The following is a 16,508-nucleotide window of genomic DNA, read 5'->3' as shown; positions in this document are numbered from 1 at the left end:
CTGCGTTGTGTCGCCGCGCCCTCAGGCCTTGGAGCGACCCCTCGTTCCTACAGGCCTGAGTGCCTCTAGGACAGGCGTCCAGTCTTGTTGTTGTTTCAACAGATGCTTCCAACACGGGCTGGGGGGCTGTGCGTTGTGGGCATGCGGCTGCGGACCAGTGGAAAGGTACCCAGTTGCATTGGCATATCGCCTGGAGCTGTTAGCAGTGTTCCTCGCTCTCCATCTTTTTTTTTCGGTGCTGGAGCGGCAACACGTGCTGGTCAGGACAAACAGTACGGCGGCGGCGACGTATATCAACCGTATGGAGGTATACGCTCTCGCCGCATGTCTCAGCTCGCCCGCCGTCTGCTCCTTTGGAGTCATTTGCGGCTGAAATCGCTGCACGCCATTTATATTCAGGCAAGCTAAACCGTGCAAAATGCGCTCTCACGACAGCTTTAAGTCCTGGAGAATGGAGACTCCACCCCAAGTCAGTTGCTTCCCCCGAGATCGCTCAATGCCAGTTGTTCTTTTCCCTGACCGAGTGCTCTCGGCACGGATGCACTGGCTTACAGCTGGCCTCGGGGCATGCGCAAATATGCGTTTACCCCACTGAGCCTGCTCGCGCAGTTACTGTGCAAGGTCAGGGAGGACGAGGAACAGGTTGCTGGTTGCGCCCCTCTGGCTCAACCAGACCTGGATGTCAGAGCTCTCCCTCCTCGCGATGGCCCTACCCTGGCAGGTTCCTTTGAGAGAGCACCTATTCTCTCAGGGACAGGGCACCATCTGGTACCCTCGCCGATCTTAGGAGGTCCTTAGACGCGAGGAAGACTTAGGTAACCTCGATTGCGGTGGCTAATACCGTCACTCGGGCTAAAGCCCCCTCCCCAAGCGCCTATGACCTGAAGTGGAGTCTATTTACTGAATGGTGCGTCTCACACAGAGAAGACCCCCGTAATTTGCCAGATCAGCATTGTGCTTTCTTTACGCCGAGAGAAGCTGGAGAGCAGGCTGTTGCCCTCCACACTCAAGGTTACGTGGCTGCCATCTCCACTCTCATGACGCGGTGGCTGGCAGCACCGTGGGAACGCATAACCTCATCATCCGGTTCCTCAGGTGCGCTAGGCGAATTAATCCACCCCGCCCCCTCTCATGCCCTCTTAGGATCTCGCCCTCGTTACACAAGCCGCATTAGATCCCTTCGATCCTCAACTCAGTATCTTTCTGTCCCTGAAGACAGCTCTGCTGGTCGCGTTGATATCGATTAGAGGCTTCTCTCACGTCCTGAGACCCCGCCCGCGATATGTGCCCAAGGTTACTACCACTCAGTTTTAATACCAGGTAGTGAGCCTGCAAGCGCTGCCCCCGGAGGAGGCAGACCCAGCCCTTTATTTATTGTCCAGTTTGTGCCTTGCGTATTATCCGGACCGTACTCAGAGTTTAGCAGCTCTTCGTCTGTTATGACGGTCGGCAGCAGGGAAGTGCCGTATCGAAATTAAGTTTCCCACTGGATTGTGGATGCCATTCTCTCGCTTATCAGAGCCGAGGTGAGCCGCGTCTCCCGAGAGTGCGTGCGCACTCCACTCGGAGCTTTGCATCCTCTTGGGCACGCGCACGCGGCGCCTCTCTAACAGACATCTGTAGAGCTGCGGGCTGGGCGACATCTCAATTGGTGATTGAGGAAACAATTTAGTAGGGTCTTGAAACACGCTTGCTGCGCCATTCTCCCTAACAAGGAGATACGTGCGTCTTTTTATCTGTCAGTAAAGTTCCCCGTCAGGTACGTTTTGATCAATTATGGCTTTTTGTTTTCATGTAGACTGAGAATCACAATGAAAGTCTATGAAACGCAGGCCTGGATAGAGAATTCAGAGGCCCCTGGGCACAATGTCTTGTAGGCCATCTACCTGGCCACACCCCTATAGTGAATTAAAAAATAAGATTAATAAAATATTTTTTTTATATAATTATTCTATAATGTATTGCCCGCAGAAGTTATACACTAAAAATGTATATTTAAGGGTATTTTTAATGTATAACTTCTACAAACTTATAATGCATATGATTTGGATATAACACCTCTCCAACCCAGATATGAATCTGAGTCTTCCATAATACACACACTTATTAATGATTCCTACTGGTCTTCCTCGTGATGAAGAGTGCAAAATCTGATATGGGAAAAAGAAGAAGAACGTGTTTATCAGATGATAGATTCGAACCGGGTTCATAATCCATCGCATCAAAACATGATGCTGTGCGCTTAACAAGCTGCCCCACTCACCCCGCCATTTTATAGGTGCATTCCTCAATACCTGTTGTACAACGCACGAACAGCGCATGAGCTGCGCCTATTGTAACACTGGCATGCATGTTCACACACCCGGGATTCATACCTGGAGCGGCAACACGAGCAGCGCATCAGCGTCAAGCAGGGGCGGTGCGAGAGGTGCACAGGTATGTTTTCTCCGTGTCATTTTGTTTTTGATTACATTGCTTTCACAAGCGTTGGATCGGTTGCACATAGACAGAATGACATCTTTATAAAAAGCTAAAAGTCTTTAACACCATCTTTATTATAAAGGGAAAAAATATTCACGGGGATGATATTTCTGCGTGAGAAAATGGATGTGATATGGATGTCACGCCGAATGCGTGGGAGTTGGCAACCCTATATATATATATATATATATATATATATATATATATATATATATATATATATATATATATATATATATATATATATATATTTACTTATTTATATATATATTAAAGGATTTTGTAAACCTTGACATCCATAGTAAAATCCCCACTCTACAATTTTATTTTATTTTTTATTTTTTTTTGTAAAAGAATGATTTGTGCCTGACTCCAATTTTCAAACACTTGAAAAGTGTACACAAAGTGTTTTTTCAATGTGATTTTTTATTAACTTTATATTCTTTGTTTTCAACTTTAATAAAGACAGTTGAACTTTACCTTTTCATAATAAATTTCTAACCTGTGACATTTTTTTTATGTCGAGAAAAACTTAAAACCATCTGAGGGAATATCAGTGTCATTTAATTGTTACTTATACCAGTTGCTGACGTGTAAACAATAATGCAAATTGTAGGGTGCAGGATTTCTGTATTGTCTACTCGCTAATTTTTTTTTCTTTTTGTGCCTTATTAACTTTATTTCCAATATTTTTATTGCATTTTTTCCAGATATTATACAAACTTACAAATATATATGAAAAATAGAAGTCCTATCAGCAAAGAGATGACATGAAATACATAGCAATAAAAACAAGATATCTTTAGAACTCTTAAAACAACCTTACACATTTCTACCCCCTTCTATGCACCATCCCTCCCATCTCCCACCCCTCCCTATTTCCTGAGGCCTTCAATAAGCATGTAACGGTGAATCAAGACACTGATAAATAAATAAGACATTTGAAAAAAAAATTATAAATAAAATAAATATATGGGTAAATACAGAGGATAAAAATGTAAACTAAAAACTAGAAGTCTCTCTTTCTCCCTTTCGAAATTCTAGTAAGGAGTTCCTTAAATGTTAAGGTTCTCAATGACTGACAGTATGAGACATTATGTTTTGTTAAAGGAGTTCAGTGATCCTTTAAAACAATGTCTCAGTTTCTCAAGATAGATGCAATAAAGAACCTCTTTAATCCAGTTTTTGTGATGATGAAGGGTACACATGTTTCCATTTGAGGAGAATTGCGTGCCTGGCAAGCAAGGTGGTAAAGGCAATGACACAGCGTGATGTTTGTGTATTTGGGGTTGGAAGATAACCAAAAAGGCCAGTCAGAGGGTCAGGAGTGATGATTATATTAAGAGCTTGAGAAAGAATTTTAAAAATATTAGACCAATAAGTTATCTTTGAACATGACCAAAACATGTGAAGGTAGCCGGCCGGTAACTGCTTACATCTGTTACAGGCATCACTTCTGTCTGGAAATATTCTAGAAAATTTGGCATTAGTGAAATGCGTCCCATGAAGTACTTTACATTGTAGTAGGTCGTGTCTGGCACAAATAGATGAAGAGTGAACTAAACTAAGAATGTCTTTCCATTGGTCCTCAGAAATCTCGCTACCCAGATCTTGCTCCCATGTTTGTTTAAGTAAACCAGTTGGAGATGGAAGCAAAGTAGTTATTCCAACATAAATTGTAGTTATCAGCTGTCTTTGACTTGGATTGAGGTTAAGAATTAGCGATTAGAAAAATGGGGGAATAGTTTTTGAACAAAATGTCTCACTTGAAAGAAACGGAAAAGATGGTTGTTGGGGAGATCAAATTTAGTTGATAGGAGTGAAAAGGAGGAGAAAACATTGTTATCATACAGATCATTTAAAGTGGCTAGGCCTTTCATTTACCAAGTATTAAAAACACAATCTAATGTAGAGGGAGGGAATAAATGGTTATTAGAGATTGGCATATGAATTGAGGCACTATGAAGACCAAAATGTTTTCTAAACTGCTGCCAAATTTTCAAAATGTTATTAATTATTGGATTGTTTGATGCTTTGTGTATTTCAAGGGGAAGTTGGGAATAGACTCTAGAACGTAGACAATGTAAAGAGGCAGATAACTCTATATGTGTCCAGGGTGGGTCAGGAACACCAGTTTTGTGACCAATCCAATAAAGTATTTTGACAATATTACAAGCCCAAAAGTAATATTGAAAATTTGGGAGCGCAAGACCCCCTTCAGATTTGGGAAGCTGAAGAACTGACTTTCTGATACGAGCTGGTTTGTTACACCAAATGAACCCGCGCAAAAGTTGCTCTAGGTTAGTAAAAAACGATTTATTTATGGAGCCTGTGATATGTTGAAAAAGTATAAAAACTTGGGAAGAATTATCATTTTGATAAGATTTACCCGACCTATTATGGAAAGGGGGAGGGAACTCCAGCAAGCTATATCAGATTTGCATTTATCTAAAAGTGGTATGAAATTAAGAAATAAGTCTTTAAAAGAACTTGAAATAAATATACCAAGATACTTAAACCCTTCTGAAGCTAACTTAAAAGGAAATGAAGAGTAAGGGAGGGCTTAACCAGAAAATAATTCTCTCTTTTGAAAATTAATCTTGTATCCTGAAAGGGCACCAAACCAGTCCAGAATTGAAAGTATGGGTGGAAGAGAGGCTAAGGGGTCTGAAATATATAACAATAAGTCATCTGCGTAAAGAGAGAGTTTATGTACTTGTTCAAAACGAGTAATGCCTTGGAAGGCATTATCGCTACGAAGCCATATGGCTAGTGGTTCAATGGCAATATTAAATAATAGTGGGGAGAGTGGACAGCCCTGACGTGTCCCACGGTGAAGAAAAAAGGTGAGGAGCGGTTGCCGTTGGTGTGTATCGATGCGAAACGGCGAGTATACAAGCGAGTTTAATCCAGGAAATGAAGTTAGGATCGAATCCAAATTTTTCTAACGCAAAAAAGAAGTATGCCCACTCTACGCGGTCGAAAGCTTTCTCCGCATCTAATGATAGTACAATTTCAGGGGTACTGGTTGAGGGGGGAGAAATTATATTAAGTAATCTTCAAGTGTTAAAAAAAAAGAATGTTTTTGTAAGGTAAAGCCTGTTTGGTCTAATTAAATAATTTGAGGCATTATTTCTTAAATGCAAAGGGTGAGAATTTTAGCTAATATCTTACAGTCTACTTTTAGCAAAGAATTTTCACATGCTGTGGGATCTTTATCGTTTTTTAAAAGTAGTGATATAGAAGCCGTATAAAGGGTTTCGGGTAATTGGCCTGTTTGAAAAGAATTTTTGTACATCCTGACTAATACTGGCATTATTAAAGTATTCTTTTTAGAATTCCACTGTAAACCCATCCGGGCCTGCGGACTTCCCATTTTGCATTAACCTAATAGCATCATGGATTTCTTGCGGAGATATGGGGTTGCCAAGCTTTTTAGAGATGTCTATGTCAATTTTGGGATATATCAAGTTATCTAAAGGGTTTGGACTTGATAAAGACGCTCATAAATGTTGAGATGAATAAAGGTTGATATAGAAGTCAACAAACAGACTGTTAGTTTCAGGTGGATCAGTAGTAAAACTGCCATTAGGGGATTTGATTTTATGTATTTGTCTAGTAGTACTGGAAGCACGGGCCTGTTGCGCTAAAAGTCTGCCTGCTTTATCACCATGTTCAAAAAAGCGTTGCTTGGATTGGTGTAATCTTCTCTCAACAAAGTCTCATCATGCAATCGTATTCTGACTGTAATAAAAGACGTTTTTTATAAAGTGCAGGGGAAGGTGAGATAGCATAAACTCTACTCGCTAATTTTGACCTGTTATTTCTCAAAGACATCAAAAATGCATCCTTAGAGAAAAAGAAAAATAGGAATTCTGTAGGCATATATTTTATCAGTCAGAGTCAATGACCTTTCTAAAGATTTCAAAATCAGATCATATGGAGGAGCGTCATGAGTCATTTTAATAAGCATTATTATCATTCATATGAAAATAAGAAGGGCCTATTGCTATTAATTTCAGCATTTGTAAAACAATATCTGGTCAATATGCTTTAGATACACAAGACATTACATAAAGTAATTTTATTAAACATAATCACACAAATAAAAGAGGGATGGCCTTTCTATGGCTGAATTTCCAACACAGTTTTGATATATATTTCAAGTGTTTATTTATTATATGAAATAGTAAAGTTAATCAACTTTTCGATGACATTCTAATTTATTGAGATGTTTTATTTGTATACTTAACAAAAATATTTATTTTATTATTCACACAAATAAAAGAGGGATGGCATTTCAATAGCTGAATTTCAGATTCCAGACACAATATATAAAATATATATTAGTCTAAAATCTGATCAAAATGTTATACAAATAAAAAGAAGATTGCCTGACTTTCTTAAATTTAAACACTGTAATCTGGCATATATTTAGATGGCTATGAATGTTACCTCCGATTCTGTGAAGCCGATCTACAGTCATGTGTCAGTACTTTGAAATGCATAAACTATGTCATAACGAAACCCACAAATTGCCTACGAGTCTATCAGGAGACAACAACAGCGACAACAACGGTCGCGTGCATGAACAACAAGCACGTTCCCGAGTGAAATTTTTACTGAACAGCGCCCTCTGGTCACAGTTTTCGATGGGTCACAGATTTCGGTACAACAGGGTAACTGAATTCTCAGGAACACCGGATCGTATCATTAGGGGCCAAAACATATTTTACGAACTCTATATAAAAAAAAAAGTAACTACAGCTTGCATCGATGAATAGCGCAAGCTCTTTGATTGGTCGGCCTGGTAGCGCTGATGAGTTTGGGCGGGACTGAGAGCTGCGCGAGCCTGATGGAGCGATTGTTTTTAAGTGTGGAGTCCCGTGAAGAAGCTCCGAATGGAAGTGTTTTTTTTTTTGTGTGTTTACCTCACGATTGTTGGTAAAGTTGTTGCACGTCCCCCAGTTCCTGCCTAAAAAAAATAATTAAAAATATTTTGAGTTTGAGCCAGTTGTAAATTTTTAGGGAAAAATAAAATACAAAAAAACCTGCGAAGAAACTCGACACAGCGGAACATTAACACCTCACTGCCAACTAGCGTTTTGGAAGTCCAATTGCAGAGCAACAGAATTCACTCGATAAAGCGAACAGGACAATCACCTTCGTTTATTTGCTATTAACGCTCATGTTGTTATATGTACATGCTCGAGTTTTTTAGAGTACAGTTCTGACTGTTTGTATTAAATGACAACTTGTATTACGAATAATACATGTAAATATGAATCTATTTATACTTTTCCTTGTGCTATAAAGTAAAATATAATCGTGTATGGAAAGCATCATCAATGCACCCTGACGTACCATAATATCGGGTTGAACCAAATAGATGGCATAATCGTAACCGAACCGTGAGACCAGTGCAAGTTCTCTCCTTGAGCAAATATGCTGTTTCAATGAACCAAGCTAACAGGTACATAGTCGGCCTAGCATGTGAGTCCAATGCATACATTCTTAGTTTCAAACATTTCCTTTCAAGTAACAATCATCCTGTGTTGTCTTTGCAGCTACTGGTGGTGGTCCAGTTGGATTTTATGGCACTTCGTGTTACATGACATTTCGGCTTACCAGTTTTTATGGTTCACCGGTTTCTTCCATATAGCTAGGTCTATTGTGGCCTCTTTAATCATAACATATCATTGCTTTTCACCTGCACTTAATTTGACCCTTTATAGTAGCACTTTTTCATGGACATAACTGTTCAATATTGCAACTCTGGTATCATCACAATTTAACCTTACCTTACATAAACAGTTAAATTCACTTAAGTATCATCGTATATAATGTGATTAAGCGCTTTATCACTGTAATTGATCTTGATCTGTGTATGCATGCACCTAAGCTCTTTAATCCTCATTTAACAAGAATGAAGGTAGGCTACAGGTGCCATACTTGCTATATGCTTTCAAGAAGTTTGCTGTTCTTGTGGTCACATACATACCTTCACATACAGCAGGGCACGAAATTGCGACCACACAAAATTGTTGTGTGTGAGGTTTACTGCAAAATGTTCAGCACATGCGTGGATTCGAGAGACATTCACGCAGAATGCATCTCTAAGGTCTTTGCACATGAAACGCAAAACGCAGCGCTCAGGAATGGTTTAAAACAGTTGTCATGTCAACTTGCTGCTGTAAACAAAGCCAAGAGCGTAATGCTTGCCCCGTCTTCGCGCTCTTCTTATTGGCCCACCACTGCTCTAGCACTGAACGCGAATGATTGGTTAATATCAGCTGTCAATCACTCAGCGCCTTCTGGCTTCCGATGACTGAGATCTACTACCGCAAAAAATTGTAAAGCGCTGAAGATGAGAATGAAGATAAACATGACATATTTAGTTTTAGAAACCATCTAGTTACAAATAATGACACATCTTACTAGTGATCATGTGCTGAATGTTGTTAATCCACCATCTACACTTTTCCAAGAGTAGAAGTCTTCCATTGGTTTCAAGTCCGCTATGTAAAGTCTGTGGGATGGAGTTTTCAGGTAACTGTTTGCCACATCTACAACGAGAGCTTCTGTTTAATGCTTCATTTAATCGCCAGATGCTGTCCGCCGTGCAAGGGGCAGCTATATGTCAAATTTAACACCACGTACACCATCACAAAAGGGCTTGCGCTTAGTAAACTAACATTGCTACTTCTAAAAAAAAAAAAAAAAAAAAAAAGAAGACCTGTATTGCTATTAACATGTATGCATATAATAAGGTACAGTATGTGTAAAAAACATCAGTGCAATATCAGACAGCACTTGTGAGAACAGCACAGTTACTGTATACCGTTAACAGATTCATGTCAAGCAGTGTGTGCAGGGCCGGTGAGCGCTCTGTGTATGCTTTTGTCACTCAGTTATGTTATAAAAATATATTTTCTTGTGATAACTGGATTGCATTGAGACATATTTTCCTCACGCTTGCATATACATATTACTTTTTTTTACTGCTTGTTAGTTTGATTAGTGTTGATTTGAAATACAATAAATATGTTTGTATAAAACTTGAAGTAACAGTGCTTATAATTGGTGGGTGCGACAAAATTTTGGCTGATGCGCCTACATTTTTAAAGTTAGGAGCACCGGTGCTACCAAGCAAAAAGGTTAATTTCGAGCCCTGTACAGATAAATCTTGAGATCTCATAATGAATTAATTTATTTTCATGCAAAACTCTGTGTACGCTGTGAAAGAAAAAAACTTGTCGCAATCATAACTCTAAAATGCGATATGTTTATTTAAATGATGTTCAAGCTATCGGTTTCATTTTCACTGCAAAATGCTGTTCATACGTCGCGAGCGGCTCTCAAACAATCACTCTGTGCCACAAACTGAATATTATTTACAACTTTATTACCTGTTACTTACAGCATATGCAGGTTCTGTTCACTAAAGTAGACAAACACACGTCTATCATTAAGTAGGGCGTGCACCCGGAGTCAGCAGCTCACGTCAAGTGTGATTTCCTGGCCGCGAATACATTATATGAAGAAAAAAAATTTTTTTTGGGTGAATTATACCCTTATAAATGCAGTATGTGACTCCTTTAACATAATTTGGAGGTGTCCATGTCACTGAGCAACGTGTGTGAAACAATGAAAAGACTCATGAAAATATGATTGGCGGAATCGTAGATATGCTGGATTAAGAGTTTTGGTGGTCGAATCGAGATCGCCATCTTTTTTTTTTATTTATTATGCAGCTCTAAATTATACCATACTAAAACTTTCATAACCTGAACCCCCAAGTTCTGTTTAGCTTAACGCACTGCTGTCTCTGCTCTCTCATGTACGAGAGTAGCGTGTAGAAAGTGACTGCAGAGCAAGCTAACTGATATTGCTATCACATTTTTAGGAGAATGAAAGCAATGAAAGCAACCATATAAAAACATCAACAGGACAGGCCTGCACTACAACTTATCGACTATATAAAAATCCCAACAAGGAAAATCCTAACTGTTGGGTATTTTATTTTTGGGGATAGTCATTGCCTACTGTTATCCTCAGACAGGACCCAATCATAATTCAGGGGATTCAATGTTAACTCCGATTTTCTAAACAGCTAGACATCAATTGTCGTAAATCACAACAGATTGTCAATTTCATGGGTTTCATACAATGTAACCCTGATCAAGCCCAACAGCACTCTGTCAGCCCAAGGGGGCTCAGTCTCACACAGCAAGCCCAAGGGGGCTCCGTCTCGCACAGCAAGTCCAACGGGGCTCCTTCTCGCAATCTCTTTAGCTTGTCGTGGCACACTCTCGATGTCTTTGGCCCGTCGTGGCACACTCTTAATCTTTTCTACACATCGGGGCATGCTCTTAATCTCTTTGGCCCATCGGGGCACGCTCTCAATCTCTTCGGCCCGTCGGGGCACACTCTCTCTCCTCTGATCTTCGGGGCACGCTCTCTCTTCTCTGCCGGTCGGGGCACTCTGTCTGTCCTCTGCTCATCGGGGCACTCTCTTCTCTGCCTGTTGGATCACTCTCTCTCTCCTCTGCCCGTCGGGGCACTCTCTCTCTTTCCTCTGCCCGTCGGGACACTCTCTCTTTCTCCTCTACCCGTCGGGGCTTTCTCTCATTCTATCTCCTCTGCCCGTCGGGGCACTCTCTCCTTTGCTTGTTGGGGCATGCTCTTTTCCCACCGTTGGGGCACTCTCTATCTCTCCTTTGCTCGTCAGGGCACACTCTTTTCCGCCCGTTGGGGCACTCTCTCTCTCTCTCTCCTTTGCTCGTCAGGGCACGCTCTCTCTCTTATGCTTGTCAGGGCACGCTCTCTCTCCTCTATCCATCGGGGCAAGCTCTCTCTTATCTTCATTGAGGCTTCTCGCATATATTAGCCTAATTGTGTGTTTCGTTTATATCTTCATGTTGGATCTCTTATAAACCTCTCTGCCCATCAGGGCATTATTTTATCTTCATTTTTTCCTTATGTGATTTGCATGAATATACAAATGTAAGCTATCTCATCTATTGTCATTCTCTGTTTTAGGATTGCTACAAAACTGAACCCTAAGTTTTGTCTTTTAGGGTTGGCTTCTCCCTGCCTTCATCTTCAGGCAGGATCTGCCAGCTCATCCAGAGTTCTGCACTATAGACAGGGCTTACGCCAAATAACTTTATGAAAGGACTGTAACAACCTTTTATTCATGCAAACAATTCACAATAAATGTTCAAACGTTTGTCTGCCTCCTAAAGTCTTTCTGCTAGAAATGAAAGCTTTAGCGATAGTTCTGCTAGGAAGACTGAGATGTCACGTCATACATAATAATGATCTCGTCAGCCTATAACAACCAAGCAAGCCATGTATATAAGCTCATCTAAACAATCTGTTTCGCTGTATTCAGGTGACGTTGCGGAAGTTTCCCTCCATCCTCCCCATCACCACCACTACCAGGTCGGCCTCGTCTCCACTCAGGGGGTTGCCTTCGCCCTGCCTTCATCTTCAGGCAGGATCTGCTAGCTCATCCAGAATTCTGCACTATAGACGGGGCTTACGCCAAAGAACTTTGTGAAAGGACTGTAATGAACTCTCATTCATGCAAATAATTAACAATAAATGTTCAAACGTTTGTCTGACTCCTAAAGTCTTTCTGGTAGAACTGTTTAAATAAACGGAAAATAACCGTATTTCATGAACTGATACAATGTTCAGATCACAAAAATGTAGCTTAGTGCATAAAAACGTAAAGTCATTCAATGCACTAATGTGTTCATGTGTTTATAATTAGCAAACAGATTTTCAACACTTATCATAAATGAAATAATAACAGATAACAATCTTAAAGCACTCTGTCTCACTGAAACCTGGCTGAAACAAAATGACTATATTAGCTTAAATGAAGCAACTCCTCCAGGATTCTTATATAAACATGAGGCTCGTCAAACTGGTCGTGGTGGTGGAGTTGCATCAATCTTTAGTGATTTTCCTTAATGTTAATCAGAGAAACGGACTTAGCTCCTTTAAAGTATTATCGCTTAATGTCCAGCTTCCAGATACTATGCAAAAACCTATGTTATCTCTCACTTTAATCACTATATACAGACCGCCAGGACCCTATGTCAATTTTCTAAAAGAGTTTTCTGATTTTATTTCTGACTTACTAGTCAAAACTGATAAAATACTAATTGTCGGTGACTTTAACATCCACATAGATGACGCTAACGATACATTAGGGTTCGCATTTATGGATTTACTACACTCGCTTGGGATAAAGCAAAGCAAACCGTTGTGGGCCAACCCATCGCTTAAAGCATACATTAGATCTAATTCTGTCTTATGGAATTGAGGTCATTGATGTAGACATTATACCACAAAGTAATGATATTACAGACCACTACCTCTTACTATATAAGCTGTGTTTACCTGAAATTAGCAAACCTGCTCCAATATTTCGCCCTAGTAGAACTGTAGCTCCGTCAACCAAAGATGAATTTATAAATAACTTGCCTGATCTTTCTCTATTTAGTAATGCACTCGCAAACTCAAATGACCTTGATGTAGTAACCAGCAGTATGGATGCCATCTTTACTAGCACACTAAATACTGTGGCACCCATTAAAATAAAAAAGGCTAGAGAGAATAAAACTACACCATGGTATAATAGTCATACTTGCGCTCTCAAAACAGCAACCCGTGTCCTGGAACGTAAATGGAAAAAAACTAATTTAAAGGTCTGTAGAATTGCGTACAAAGACAGTATGTCCAGCTATAGGAGGGCTCTAAAATCTGCCAGGGCCGAGCACCTGCGCAAACTGATAGAAAATAATCATAACAATCCTAGATTTTTATTTAACACCATTGCTAAATTAGCAAATAATCCTTGGAACAAAATCCACCTCAAATTAGTAGTGATGACTTCATCAATTTTTTCAGTGATAAAATAGAAGACTTTAGACAGTAAATAGGAGATGCTAAACTTTCTGCACCGGCTTATACTCCAAATCCTATAGATATTTCACTGAATCATCATCATCATCATCATCATAATAATAACCTACAGTGCTTCAAAATCATAGAACAGGAAGAGCTAGATAAATTTATAAATAGCTCTAAACCAGCTACGTGTATGCTGGACTCAATTCCAACAAAATTACTGAAAGAATTGCTGCCTGCTATAGGAGAACCTCTTCTTAACATTATCAACTCTTCTTTATCTATAGGCCATGTTTTAAACTCTTACAAGCTAGCTGTTGTTAAGCCTATTATTAAGAAACCGCAACTGGACCCCAACAACTTAGCTAATTATAGGCCTATTTCAAATCTTCCATTTATGTCTAAAATACTAGAAAAAGTTGTTTCTACTCAATTATCCTCCTTTCTGCAGACAAACAATAATTTGAAGTGTTTCAGTCAGGTTTCAGGGCTCATCACAGTACAGAAACCGCATTAGTGAAAATAACCAATGATTTACTTTTAGCTGCTGACCAAGGGTGCATCTCGCTATTAGTTCTACTCGATCTTAGTGTGGCATTTGACACTATTGACTACAATATCCTCATAAATCACTTAAAGTCTACAGGTGTCTAGGGACAAGCTCTACAATGGTTTAAGTCATATTTAACTGACCGTTACCAGTTTGTGAATATTAATGGACAGCCTTCACAAGTCAGCCCAGTAAATTATGGGGTGCCTCAAGCATCAGTTTTAGGCCCTTTGCTGTTTACAATTTACATGCTACCACTGGGAGACATTATTAGAAGACATGGGATCAGCTTTAACTGCTATGCAGATGATACTCAATTATATATTTCGACTAAACCTGATGAGATCTCTGAACTGTCTAAGCTGTCTAACTGAGTGTATCAAAGACATTAAAGACTGGATGACCAACAATTTCCTTCTCTTAAACTTAGACAAAACAGAATTATTACTTATTGGGCCTAAATCCTGTACACAGCAGATCTCGCAACTCAATCTACAATAAGAGGGATACAAAGTTAGCGTTAGCTCTACTATAAAAGATTTGGGTGTCATATTAGACAGCAATCTAACTTTTGAAAATCATATATCCCATGTCACAAAAACTGCCTTCTTTCATCTGAGAAATATTGCTAAATTACGAAGTATGCTATCCATCTCAGATGCAGAAAAGCTAGTCCATGCTTTCATGATTTCTAGGCTGGAATACTGTAATGCTCTATTTGCTGGCTGCCCAGCATCCTCTATTAACAAACTTCAATTAGTACAAAATGCAGCAGCCGGAGTTCTTACCAGGTCTAGAAAATATGATCATATCACCCCAATTTTATCCTCCTTACACTGGCTGCCTGTTAGGTTTCGTATTGAATTTAAAATATTACTTCTCACCTATAAAGCTCTAAATAATCTAGCTCCTGTTTATCTAACCAACTTTCTGTCTCGCTACAATTCAGCTCGCTCTTTAAGATCTCAAAACTCCGGGCTTCTGGTAGTGCCTAGAATAGCAAAGTCGAGTAAGCAACTCCTTTATGGCTCCTAAACTCTGGAATAGCCTTCCTGATAATGTCCGATGCTCTGAAACACTATCTCAGTTCAAAACTAGATTAAAGACCTATCTGTTTAGTAAAGCATACACTCAATGCATCACTTGGTGCAGGTTTCCACACAAGTTTCTACATCTTGATTATATACACTATGAACAGCAGCTACACTAATTATTCTCTTTATTCTCCATTTCCACCAGGGGATACTCATCCCGAGGTCCTCAGATTATGCAGGGTCACTAATTGGACCCAAGACCAGCGACGAGATGATCCCAAGGTGTCCATAACCGGGACCAGGCCGTATACTGAGCTGCTGCTGCGCTGTTGGTCATAGGGGAGTGGAGAGCATGAGGCTGATTCCAGTGACGCTCCAGGGACAGATGAGTCTTTGCTGAGGCCAGCTTCCAGCCCACTGCTGAGACTGCAGCTCTGCACAAGACTTTTAGCCAGCAGAGAAATTAAAATGGTCGTGCCGAACTGAGTCTGGTTCTCTCAAGTTTTTTTTTCTTCACTCTCCTATTGGTAAAGTTTTTTTTTCCCCTCTCCGCTGTCGCCACTGACTTGCATGGTTCAGGATCTGAAAAGCTACTCATCGATAAATTTGCTCTTCAGTGTTTGGAATCTCAGTAATGATTTCAAACCACACTGAACTGAGCTAAACTGAACTGAACTTAAACACTAAAAACTGAACTACCCTGATCCAGTTACTATGACCATTTATGTGAAGCTGCTTTGACACAATCTATATTGTAAAAGCGCTATACAAATAAAGTTGAATTGAATTGTATTAGCAACTACACAGTTACCTTTAAACAAAAGACGATGCAGCACAACATCATATACTCCTAGTTCATCCCGGACTAGCACACAGATGCTACTATCCTCCACAATGGTGACACAAAAAACGTTTTACAGTATTCTGCTGTTTTTTCTTCTTGATTTTACGGTAAAATACCAGCAGCTGTGGTTTCCAGTAATCTACTGTTTTCAAAATTTTACATTCCTAGATTCAGTTTACAGAATATTTCTGTTAAAAATACATTCCACAGTCTGTATTTTTCATCGAACACATTTAACCCCTTAAATCCCAGAGCAAAATTCTCACTAGTGTCCTCACTACAGAGAGTTAAACACTCAGAACACAAATTACAGCCAAAACCAAAAAAAAAAAGACCTGAAAAAAAATCTAAATAAAAATAATAATTCATAAAAGTAAAAAAAACAATACTCATTAAAAATGTATTCTCAAGATATCAGCAGAGATCATTAAACAACTCCACAAACATCAGGAACTTCACTTATTATTGACCTTTGACTTTATTTCTGTCACATGAACAAAAGCTCTTAATGACATTTTCTGTTGTTTATTTGAAGTAACCATGATGGAGGTCAGAGTCTGCTTTAGTTGGAATCTTCAACTATTTGTTGTGACACAAGTTTTTTTTTTTATTTTGGCTACTGTAGGGTCCAGCCAGTTGGTCCAATGATGGCATCCAATGGTGGATGAAGGTT

At 39.7% G+C, this 16,508-nt stretch overlaps 1 long non-coding RNA gene across 5 annotated transcripts in view; it reads left to right on the top strand.

Annotated features, from left to right (window-relative positions):
- LOC137489108 (uncharacterized) overlaps positions 1-15,781 on the top strand; it is a 54,864-nt gene extending 39,083 nt beyond the window's left edge. For 2 of the 5 annotated variants that reach the window (XR_015523382.1, XR_015523387.1), the window contains one exon: positions 15,197-15,781. This is a non-coding gene — a long non-coding RNA (uncharacterized LOC137489108). Of the gene's footprint in view, positions 1-11,878; positions 12,104-15,196 lie in introns of those variants that run through there. The other 3 variants (XR_015523386.1, XR_015523383.1, XR_015523384.1) reach the window with 2 other exon arrangements.
- The last annotated feature ends 727 nt before the right edge of the window (positions 15,782-16,508 follow it).

This window comes from Danio rerio, chromosome 23, assembly GCF_052040795.2.
Source record: "Danio rerio strain M-AB ecotype USA chromosome 23, GRCz13ab, whole genome shotgun sequence".
NCBI classification, from domain to species: domain Eukaryota; kingdom Metazoa; phylum Chordata; class Actinopteri; order Cypriniformes; family Danionidae; genus Danio; species Danio rerio.
Note: the sequence above shows the minus strand (reverse complement) of the source record. Positions and strands in the feature narration are given on the sequence as shown.